Source organism: Pseudonaja textilis, chromosome 14 (assembly GCF_049901715.1).
Source record: "Pseudonaja textilis isolate UNSWEBS1 chromosome 14, rPseTex1.2, whole genome shotgun sequence".
Lineage (NCBI taxonomy): Eukaryota > Metazoa > Chordata > Lepidosauria > Squamata > Elapidae > Pseudonaja > Pseudonaja textilis.
In genome coordinates, this window is record NC_142003.1 from 6,570,860 (window position 1) to 6,583,161 (window position 12,302).

The 12,302-nt window shown below is 41.7% G+C and overlaps 1 long non-coding RNA gene across 1 annotated transcript; it reads left to right on the top strand.

Moving 5' to 3' along the window:
- Positions 1 to 4,555: 4,555 nt before the first annotated feature.
- LOC148124681 (uncharacterized) lies at positions 4,556 to 8,443 on the top strand. The gene is made up of 3 exons (XR_015745179.1): positions 4,556 to 6,122; positions 6,635 to 6,738; positions 7,935 to 8,443. It is a non-coding gene; the product is annotated as an uncharacterized LOC148124681 (long non-coding RNA).
- Positions 8,444 to 12,302: the final 3,859 nt, after the last annotated feature.

Consider the following 12,302-nt stretch of genomic DNA (forward strand, 5'->3'; position numbering starts at 1 on the left):
GAACAAATGTTCGAAGTGCTGGCTTTGCAGATAGTTGGATATCGCGAAAGGGATGGATTGGTGTTTAGAACCATTGCAGTTTGGATTTTTTTTATATATATAAAAAAACATTTTTTCACCTTTAACATGGACTAGAAGACTTCCCAACTCTGTTATTCTGTTTGCATAAAAATAAAAAATCTACAGTCTATCCCGATGCCATGCCACCGAGACTAGATTTAATACCATGTCTACATTCTGCAAACGATTTTTTTTTTTTTAAAAAATTAATCGTTCTCTGAAGCTCTCTTCCCCAAGATGTGAAATTCCAGTCTTGGATTATTTTCCTGGAGGCTGAAAGATGAATTATGGAACAGAGCTTTCCGTGTGTCAGATATGTGGGCATTGAGTAACACCTGGGACATTCTCTGCATTTTTAAATCTTCTTCTTTCGATTTGGCTGTGCCTTCCTCTGTGGAGCCAAAAGAAAAAAAAATAGAATGGAGCTGTTTTTCTCACCAAGAAATGGAAATTTTAAATGCAATGTCCAGTTTTCAGCAAATTCCGGCTTCTTGGCCAGATTTCATTATCATTTGAGAACATGAAGCATATTGTTTTCTTTAACAGACATTTGGGAGTACAGCTTTTCTGAAAATGAAAATTGTAATCAGATAGAGTACAGGTAGTCTTCCACTTATGACCACAAGTAAGCCCCAAAATTTATGTTGCTAAGCGAGACATTCGTTAAGTGAGTCTCACTCATTTTTCTTACCCCCACTGGTTAAGTGAATCACTGGCGTGGTTAAGAAAGTAACCTGGTCATTAAATGAATCTGGCCTCCCCAATTGATTTTGCTTGTCAGAAGGTCGCCAAAGGGGATCACGTGACCCAGGGACGCTGCAACCGTCATAAATGTGAGTCAGTTGCCAAACATCTGAATTTTGATCACGTCATCACCGACGTGAATTTTGATCATGTGACCATGTTGGTGCAAACACTCTCAGTGAACATAAAAGAAAAGATATATTTGTCAAGAGTCAAGAATCATCAGGTACAACACTTAATAATCGTCATAGGGGTTACTAATAAACAATCAAATATACTAGGAAACAAATAAAACAATGTAAATTGTAAAGATACAAGCAACACAGTTATAGTCATAAGTGGGAGGAGATAGGCAGTAGGGAGGATGAGAAGCATAATAGTAATACAGTCTTAGTAAATAAGTTGACAGTGTTGTGGGAATTAGTTGTTTAGCAGAGTGATGCCTTCGGGGAAAAAAGCGGTGCTTCTCAGAGGTGGTTTTCAGCAGGTTCTGACCAGTTCTGGAGAACTGGTAGCAGAAATTGTGAGTAGTTTGGAGAATTGCTAGTGGAAATTTTGAGTAGTTCAGAATCCCACCTCTGACTGTCCCTGTCCTATCTCTTCTCTGCCTCTTGAGTCCCAGTTGATCGGCCGAGTCTTCTTTTGTTGCCCTGCACAGGAGAATGGATCTGGAAAGCAGGTTAGTGGGATGGGGAGGGAATAGGATTTTGCAGTAACCTTCCCCTGCCATGCCCACCAAGCCATGCCCACCAAGCCCCGTCCTGCCCGCCAAGCTACGCCCACAGAACTGATAGTAAAAATATTGAATGCCACCACTGGTCCTTGTGTCTAGTTGTTCCAGTGTGCAATGCCCTATAGCATCGTTTTTAGGGTAGAAGTTGAAACCATTTATGTCCAGGACATGAGGCATCTGTAGATATTTTCACAACCCTCTTTTTGGGTCCTGCAGTATACAAGTCCTCCATGGAAGGCAGGTTGGTAGCAATTATAAAACAACATGTAACGTTGTGCTGTCTGTCAGGAGGAACACAATCTATATCCCATCTTTGGCTGCTATAGAACTTCCACTACAACGAGACTCGGTTTATGTTCCCTTATTCTGTGAGAATCAAAACAGCCGAAACTGTTCAGAATGGGTAGTGGTGGTGGAGGAAGGTTTCCAGGTTGCCTCATTAATAACCCCTGAAGGTAATAAATAAATAAATAAATATTACGCATTGCAAAAGGGGGAGATTACTAGCTCGTGTTAAATGTCCTAGCCATAAATGTGCCACTCGCTATTGATTTTGATTGGATGTATGCCTAGATAAAATATAATGAGGGCGCTAATTTTAGTTAAACCTGCCATTTCAGATTCTGCCCTTTCTTCATTTAGTTACAGGGATTGAGCTGGATTCTCTGGGTGATGCTAAAAATGTGAGTTGGTTGGCAGAGCGTTATTAAATGATTCATCCGGAGTCTAAAATAAACATATAAGGGGCGACCCTAGCAGTCAGCTGGGAGAGGGAGAGGTGGGCTGGTGGCAGACATCGCACTGAAAGCTGAAATAACTGCTAAACCTGAATTGGATGGCCTGCTAAAAGTGCAGGGAAGACAGGAAGTCTTCTGTCATCCATCTTTTCCTTCCTTCCTTCCTTCCTTCCTTCCTTCCTTCCTTCCTTCCTTCCTTCCTTCCTTCCTTCCTTCCTTCCTTCCTTCCTTCCTTCCTATCTATCTATCTATCTATCTATCTATCTATCTATCTATCTATCTATCTATCTATCTATCTATCTATCTATCTATCTATCTATCTCTCCCTGCCTGCCTACCTGCCTGCCTGCCTGCCTGCCTGCCTGCCTATCTATCTATCTATCTATCTATCTATTGATAGATCTGTAATCTATCTTCATGTATACCTGTCTGTCTTTCTGTCTGCCCATCCATCCATCCATCCATCCATCCATCCATCATCTGTCTATCATCTATCTATCTAAAGATTTACTGCCTGCCTATCTTAACTACAGGGTAACTTTGGGCACCTTACAGTCCACAAAAAATGAATTTATATATGCACATAAATAAATAAATAAAATAAAAATAAGTAAAATAAATAAACAAAACATTAAAACATCTAAGGACACGTGGGCAGGGCACGTCCAGAGGATGGTAGAGGACAGGAAGTCTTGGACGAATGTTGTCCATGGGGTTGCGATGGGTCAGACATGGCTTCGCAACTAACAACAACAACACACTGAAGATGGCATTTAATTTCGTTGTACGGGGTGCAATGACAATAAAGCTAACTAACTAACGGTAGCTTTCGGATGGTATTCAAGGGTAGCCCCATGTAGAGATCATTACAATAGTCCAACCATGAGATGAACAGGGACTGAACGACTGAGCACAGCGAATCCTGATCCATAAAGAGTCTGTTCTGCTGATGAGGGCCTTCCATGGTGAGCTTTTTCCATCTCTTACTTGCATGGGGTGCCACTCTGCTCCAGATTGTATCTTGGCAAAGTGAGTTTTTTGGGCGTGGGGGACAGAGCAATGAATGATTAACCCCGCTGTGTATTTTTTTTATTGGCTCTGGAAATGAGTAGATGCATCCATCCAACTGTACTGGCAATTCAACAGAACCTCACACTGGGGAAATATTAAAAGCTTTAAGTTGGCTGCAGAGAAGTGAGACCATCCAATTTTGAAAGCAGAGCGTTTGTCTTCTAAATGGAAGAAGAACTTCAACAGAGATAAATTCTTCTAGCTAAGTTTGTTGCTGTCCCCAAATCTTTGGCTATTAATCCTGGCTTGGCTTTGACACTACTGGGGATTTGGCTGAATCAGATCAATTTATGCCATTGTTGCGTTGCCAAAAAAAAAAAAATTCATTCCGTTCAATGTGCGGGTATTGGCTTATGATCTCCGCTGTTTGCTGGAGGAGGAAAAACATTACATTGATTTATGATCTCGGCTGGTCATGGAGATGGTGTGACACAACTCTGCTCTCAAGGAAGGCGATCTGTTCTGAGAGATTCGTAATTTAAGGTGTGCGTGTTAAATACGGAACCTTTCGGTACTGAATCTTGGAAGGAGAAGAAATGAGGAATTGGTTACATGCTGGGAACTGTAACCCAGAATCAGCTGAAGATGATAGTTAACAACAACACAAAAGCACTAACTGATTTCTCATGATATATTAGAGCATTGCAGGAACCCAGAGATAATAATTTAGCTGAGTGGTCACCAATCGGTGGGCCGAGAATCACTGGTGGGCCACGAGAAAATTTTGGTGGTCCAGAGAGAAATGTCCCCCCCCCAAAGCAATTAATCCAGGCTGCACAGGAACACAAGGCTGTGCCGCCCACATGGCCCGTCCACCCACTGGCCTCCAACCTTTGGCCGAGCGCAAACCTTACCTTGAGTAGAGCCACGCGAGCTGGAACTAGAAGGTAAGACCAACAGCAGGGGAGGGAAATCCGCCCCGGGGTGGCTTGCTGACGTTGGTGGGAAAGTCGGTCCCATATTCCAGAGCTGCAATAGTCACAGGACTGGCCCTTTGGTCATCCCGGAGCAGCTCCTCCAGTCCATGGCAGGCCGGTGCACCTGAGTGGAGGAGCGGCTGCTCCGGGGCGACCAAAGGACCAGTCCTGTGACTACTACAGCTCTGGAATAGGGGACTGATTTTCCCACCAACATCAGCAAGCCACCGACAGTCAAAATTCATATTGGTGGAACGCGGGATTTAAAATTATGAGTTTGGTGGTCCCTGAGGTCCAAAAGGTTGGCGACCTCCTCTGGTTTAGCTTATAGTTTACAGTTCAGCATGTGCTGTTATTAAGAATTCTTAAGAATCAGCTGGATTCTATCTTTGATCTTGAGTGGATCTTCTGGAAGTTTTTAGTGCAGGTTGTCTTACCTGCTGCATCCAAACTTGCATTTGACTTCCAGCCTTGCTTACTCTAGAGTGTGAATGTTGGGCTGCTCTTCAGCTTCTTGGTTTAGTTTGATGGTGTTATTTAGAAATTGAATTTGAGTTAAGCAACAGCATTTGGGCCGTTAAGTCCCCATGGCTTGGTTCATTAACTGATCATGCTGTTGATGTATTATGTATAGAATTGTAGCTTAAGGAACTCGTAGTGGTCCACAAGGGAAGAGGAGAGGTCTCCGTGTTAATCCCAAAATAACAACTCTGCAAAGTAGAGTGGCTGGTTAAATTAGAATGGCTGATTTTGAGCTTGGAAGTTGAACCCGAGCTGGTGTCAGGTTTCCAAGTGATGAAATCCATTTAAAAAGAAAAGTGCAAAGTCCATCTTCCAAAACAATTTCTTTTATTTAGGAAAGCATCAAATTGGCAAAGTCTGTTGTAATTCCGGATCTGACACAACCCAGAATTACACCACATAATACTGGAAGTTAGAAACATCCCCCAAAAGTCACATTCCCCAATAGAAGTAAATCACTGTTTCCTGATGTCATCAATCTCCACCTCCAGGTCTCAGCATGGTCAGCTTTTGTTCCCACGGGAAGAAGAACCACCTAGCCTAAACAACTCTCTCTATCTCCACTCCTCCCACCTTAGGAATGTGACAAGCCTGAAACCTTTCCCCTCATAACCAGCAAAGAGAAAGAAAGAAAAGATATAATAAAGCTAAATAAAATGGCTACACATACGTCAATTTTGGGGTTGACAGCTGGGCTCATTGCAGCTTTAGTCCAACAAATGAACCTTTGCATCATATTGGTTCTCCAATTTATTCAACCATGATGTACTTGGGGGGATAAAAATACAGGAACTGGTTGAGTTCATGTCACACATTAAATCATGATTAGCTTCCAGAATAATTCCACCCATACTAGTTGGTCATTGGCTCCTAACGCTTGAAGGGTTATCACAGAGAACAGGATGTGGATTATTTTCCTGCAGCTCCCAAGGGTAGGACAAGAATCATTGGGTGGAAAGTTTACAGACACAGATCCAAACTTGTAATAAGGAGAAATTTTCTGGCCAGGGGAGGAATGAAGCAATGGAACAGTTTAGTTCCTAGAATTATGAGTGCCCCATCACTGGAGACTTCCAAGCAAAGGTTGGGTAACATTTGAGTGGGATAGTTTGAAGATTCCTGAATAAACACAGTTAGACCAGAAGATTTCCAAGATCTTTTCTAATGCTCTTGATTCCATGATCGTAAGTATCAAGGACTAACTTTCTCTTCGAAGCTGGGAGACTTTCAAGCAAAGATTGGATAACATTTGAGTGTGGTGGTCTGAGGATTGCTGAATTAATACAGATAGACTAGAAGACATCCAAAATCTTTTTCTAATGCTTTCATCCCATGATGGTAAGTAGCACAAACTTTCTCTTCAAGCTGGGAGGTTGCCGGCACAACATTTTTTTCGGTGGCTTATCCATGACACAGATTTACAACAGAATCCCCTTACAAGACCTAAACAGCCTTCTAGATATTTTGGCCTGCAGTTCAAATCAAAGCTGGTGATCAAAGGACTATGGGAGCTGTAGTCTAAACATCTGGAGGGCATCGGGTCTCTTATTTTCACTCTAAACAGACATGGCTGTCAAAGACAAGGATGAATAAGAAACACTTGCCTTGTGGGTGAGATTATCTGGTAATTAAAAAGTCAACCAATTTGAGTTAAGGGTGTGGATTAATTAGCTCGATCGCCAGCAAAACCAATTTGCCTCATAATTGCTTTTAATCCAGGCTGTGCAGATTTTATTGTTTCTCTAAAGCTTGTCTGAATGAAATCCCCGTTAATTATCCTCCGATTTCTCTGCTCTCCTTGTTATGATTTATCTTATTTGTAAACAAATTAATGTCTTTTTTTTTTGCAGTCCAAGAAGCTGCAGGGTTAGAATATTTGCGAGTCTGAAACAAAACAAAAAAAGGCCTAGAAAGACAAATTACACCCTATTTCTGAGATTGCCTTTATTTGGGGGTGAGACTACTTCTTCCTAAATAATGGTTGGCGGACTTGAATCCGTGCAAAGGTTTAACCATGGAGATTTATTTTTTTGCAGCTCTCCACCCCGAGAGCTGAAATCAATGTCAATACCAATTGATGGGTATGGAATGAAAGAAGTACGGACAGTGAAATGATTTTATCTGCTTTGAGTTTCATCCGCTCTTCTCTGCCCTTGAAAAAAATAGTAATTGCCATCCCACCACTGTGATTTAATTTGCATTCAGTTGTTGTAAATTGGCCAGGCTTAAAGTGGCATCTTAATTCTGATGCATCCTTTAGGGAATCAATTAGTGTTGACATTTTGGGGGGTGGGGTCCGAGGAAATGGGGGGAGGGGAGAAGGGAGAAATGATAGCAGTGTTGCAATATCTAAGGGGCTGCCACAAGGAAGAGGGGGTGTCAATCTATTCTTCCTAAAAGCACCAGAAGGCAGGACAAGAAGCAACAGATGGAAACTAATCAAGGAGAGTTTTAACCAAGAACCTAGAATCTAACTTTATATGCCGCTTCACAAGGCTTCACAGCCCTCTCTAAGCAGTTTACAGAGTCAGCCCCCAAGAATCTGGGTCCTCATTTTACCCACCTCGGAAGGATGGAAGGCTGAGTCAACCTTGAGCCTGGTGGGATTTGAACTGCTGGCTGTTGGCAAAATTATCCTGCAATACTGTATTCTAACCACTGTGCACTATCTATGGATGGATGGATGGATGGATGGATGGATGGATGGATGGATGGATGGATGGATGGGTGGAAGGAAGGAAGGAAGGAAGGAAGGAAGGAAGGAAGGAAGGAAGGAAGGAAGGAAGGAAGGGCAATAGCAATAGCCCTTAGACTTATATACTGCTTCACAGTGCTTCACAGCCCTCTCTAAGCAGTTTACAGAGTCAGCCTCTTGGCCCCTGACAATCTGGGTCCTCATTTTACCCACCTCGGAAGGATGGAAGGCTGAGTCAACCTTGAACCGGTCAGGACTGAACTGCTGGCACCCAGCAGTCAACAGAAGTAGCCTGCAATACTGCATTCTAACCACTGCACAACCATAACTCCTTCCAATGCTAATGAAATTATTCCTATGAAACATTTTAGTTTATCATCATCATCATAATTATCATCATCATCATCAATCATTTTTATCATCCTCTTTTCTTTGTTCCTTTTCTTTCTTCTCAGAATGCTTTGGATGCATCATGAACTGAATTATCTATCAGCCCTTATGGTTTCCCTGGGCAAAAAAATCTTTTCCGGATTGCTTCTTTGAATAAACAAATAAATTTTCAAACTGCTCTCTGCTGAAAGGAGACTTCCATCTCTCAAGGCTTAAGCAACATAAGCTAAAAAAAAAAAAAAGTTGGCTTTATGAGAGACTTTGAATTCCATGCCAACGATCCGAAACGACGTTTTGAGCTTCCATCCAAAACCGCGTCTTTTTTTTTTTTTCCTAATGTTTGGATTGAGGCTTAAAATTCAGATGCGATGCTATTTGTTCATGCTAAAATATAGATGAGATGCGAACCGACATGTGCTGGATTGGTGTGTTGAATCGTGAAACGCTTCGAGAAAACGGACAGCCGTGAATATTAACAAAGAGAGACGATTGCTATAAATATCGAATCGTGGCGGTGGGTCAGAGGGTTATGATACTTGGCAAGGGTGAACAATAAACAAATCCTTCTCCTCAACTGCCTTTTTAATAACCCGGTTGTTGCTTGAAATGAAGTGCTTGAGCTATTTAAAAAAAAAAAAAGATGAAGTGCCACTTATTGTAAAGGATCCATTAGAATAGTACTTTCTGGTTTTCTTTATACATTTGAAGGGTTGGTGAGTTTCTCCACCCAACCAAATTTGATGTTTTGGTATCTGCTTAATATGGAATGTAGTGCCACCTGTTAGTGCCACTTTATAATGCCTTGGTACGACCACACTTGGAGTATTGCATCCGGTTTGGTTTGCCACAATACAAAAAAAAGATGTTGAGACTCTAGAAAGAGTGCAGAGAAGAGCAACAAAGAGGATTAGGGGACTGGAGGCTAACTGGGGAACATTATCGGTGGGGTTATTGATCATTGGGGTTGCTCCCTTCAAGTACTGATGATGTTGTCTAGTTGGGTAATGAAATATCTGCAAGAAAACAACCAAGTTCAGAGAGCATTGAGAACCCCACATTCTTCTTCTTCTTCTTCTTCTTCTTCTTCTTCTTCTTCTTCTTCTTCTTCTTCTTCTTCTTCTTCTTCTTCTTCTTCTTCTTCTTCTTCTTCTTCTTCTTCTTCCTCCTCCTCCTCCTCCTCCTCCTCCTCCTCCTCCTCCATATCCCACTCCCTTCTAGCGCTGATGAAGCTACCTAGTTGGGGGTAATGAAAGGTCTGCAAGAAAACAACAAGTTGTAAGAAGACTGTGTCAGAGAATCGGCTACACAATGGAAAGCCCTGGGTTGTGTGCAGATCATATGGCAAATGGGGTTGTTGCGGGCAGTCATGTGACTTCAAAGAGGAGCAGCTGCTTTATGAGAAGGTTGGCAATAAAACTGCAAGTATCCCATTTGATGTAATTTATTCCATTTCATATGCTCTTTATCCCGTTTGCCATATGCCACGGGATATAAATGTCCTGTGTACATTCCGTGTGTTTTCCTCAGTTGACAATGTGCTGATCTCACATACATGCAATAAAATAAATTAAAATCAAGTCCTAGCATTGATGGGGATATTTATAACAGAGCTAGTCAGCCTTGAAGATCTTTCTCTTTTTTAGTGGCTCCAGTATTTCTTCTCAATTCTCATGGCTTGAAAATCAGATTGGCGTTTTCCCATCGTGTTTGAGTCAGGAGACGCATGCACATACACAGAAAAAATTGTGTTTGCCCCCAAATATGCTGAATGGTGTAAAACAACATAAATAAAAACTTCAAACTCCCACCAAAATCCCAGGAAGCAAACAAGCAGAAAATAGTATCCCCCCACCCACGAGTGATATACTCTTAAACACTCTGCCTCTTTGCCACACTCATCACAGCTCCTGTCTAACAAATGGTTGTGCATCTCCGAACCTTTACGTTTGAAGCCAAACATTGCTGAGACGAGAGAACGTTGCTTTCTGAGAACAAAGGAAACCCATACCTGGTACTCCAGAATGAAAATAAAATTCCTGCAACCATTCATCGTATGATTTAGTCTCCAGTCCCCTAATCGTCTTGGTTGCTCTTCTCTGCACTTTTTCTAGAGTCTCAACCTCTTTTTTATAATGTGGGGACCAAAACTGGATGCAGTATTCCAAGTGTGGTCTTACTAAGGCTTTATAGAGTGGTATTAGTACCTCACTTGATCTCGATTGTATCCCTCTGTTAATGGGATACACACTCCTATTTAAAATAATAGCAACTCTTTACTGGTGGCAATGTACACCTGCTCTTTCTCGTTTCTGCACACACATACCCACACACAGACGCACACAGTCCCATGCAGGGGTGGGTTTCCAAATTTTTTCCTAGCGGTTCTATGCATGCGTGCTTCACACAGACCTCAAAGACTGTCTTCTGTCCGAACGCTGGCGAGCTGAGCTGTTTTTTTAATCTCAGCTGAGGCGCGGCAATCCGCTCTGCCATGCGAATCAGCTGAGCTAAAAGAAACAAGGGGATATGTCAGGGCTCCGGCAGCTACCCCCATCCAAATCATGAGTCTCGAGCCAACTTCCAACACTATGAGAAGATTTATTAGGAGTAAACATGCTGGCACTGCCTGGGTGTAAGCCGACTCTGAGACACATCATTCATTGTCACCCTTGACCCTGGTTTTTCCCCCACCCCCTGGGTGTATCGCAACTCATATTCTCCAATGGGACACATCCATAGCCAAGAGTCATCAATCATGCTCTTATTAGAATTTTGCATGGCAGAAACTTCAGTCACCTAGTTACTATCTTTGAAAACATTGATGGAATGCAGATTCGTTTTTTAAAAAAATTCTTTAAAACTTTTAAACTTCTTCTGACTAGGAATCCGCGTTGCAAAGTTGTTTTTAATTGAAGGGTTGATGGATCCTCTGATTGTTTCAATCTGCTGTTTTCCTGTTGGCTGTTTTTCATCACTATATGCTTTTTATTGATGATACATTGTTGTTTTGACAAGAACAGCTATGAGATTTAGCCAGGCTTTTAAATGTTAACAGTTTTATTATTAACAGGTTTTTTTAAGTGCCTTGTTTATATCTTTCGTTTTACAAGGTGTTTGCTAAAATATTGTTGCACGTTCAACTGAGCAATTGGCCTCAAGAGAGTCGCCCTTCTAACATTATTTTAACAGGCCCATCATATCATCTATGGATTCATTTGAGAGTCTGATTAATGAATACAAATCTAATTAATTTGATATTTCTCATTTGTGTCTCGTATATTGGAGAAAGGCAGGAGAAAATTATAGTCTCCGAAATGAACTGAGCGGAAGTTAGAAATGCAAGCATCTTTCATCCAAGTCCTGAATCATTTGTAGAAAAGCAAAGAGTAAAACGATGAGCTCAGGAAAGAGGGGAAAAATACCCCTAAGAAATTAAGGAACAAAATGTGAAATAGGAAAGAACAAAGCTTCACAGTTAAATTAAATATCCAATTAAGCTATCTGCTTGGCTGCAAAATATCTTTTTGACAGATGATGAGTTCTAGGCAAGTCAAAACAGTTCCGTGATACATCCGCGTAAGGCAATTAAAGGAAGTAATTTATATTCTCTGCATGGAAAGTTGGGTATGTGCTGGAAAGTTTTATGGATGGTTCGTTCATTCAGATGAAACTGGCTACCTGATCGCCCCATGAACCACTTGGATGAAGTCAGTTGACTTTTCTTAATGGTCTAAAATTAACTTGGGAAGCTTTTTCCAGATTCTCAGCCTTTAAATGAAATCTGTAGGAGAAAGACAGACAGAGTCTGGGGGTGGAGTCAAGAGAGGGATCAGCCTGGCATCGTTACGTTCCCACAAGCAGTCTTAAGTCCAACCCCTCTTGAATTCCGTTGACTCTTAATCAGCGCCAATTTAGTGCTCACCCTTAGTTGACTAGGTTCTTCTTGCATGAGCAATACATCAGCTTAATGGAGGTCTTGATTCCTTATGCCTGACAAAATCTAAAGCATGAAATCAAAATTTAATTTTATTCAAACTTAATTGACCTGAAACCATCATGGGTTCAGCATGGTGATTCTAAATATGTTGAAGGACGTTTCGTCATCCTCCATGCTAAAAATTAAAATTTGACCACATGGCTGGGGTGACCAGTTGTGGAAACCATACTTTATGGGTGCTTGGGAAGGGGGAAAGGCACAGGTACTCCTAAATCTCTTGTAAACCATTGGCCTAGGTCTATCATCCCCAACCTGGTGTTGTCCAGATGCATCATCCCTGCAGAGATACGGTTGGCCAACACCTTGATTCTTTCCAAAAGTCCTGAAGACATTGTTTTGCCAGTGGGCTTGGGAACTCCAGGGTGATTTGGAGTCCATCAGGTGGTTTGTTTGATTGTTATCACCAAGGGGCTGGGAATCATTGGATTTTGTACTG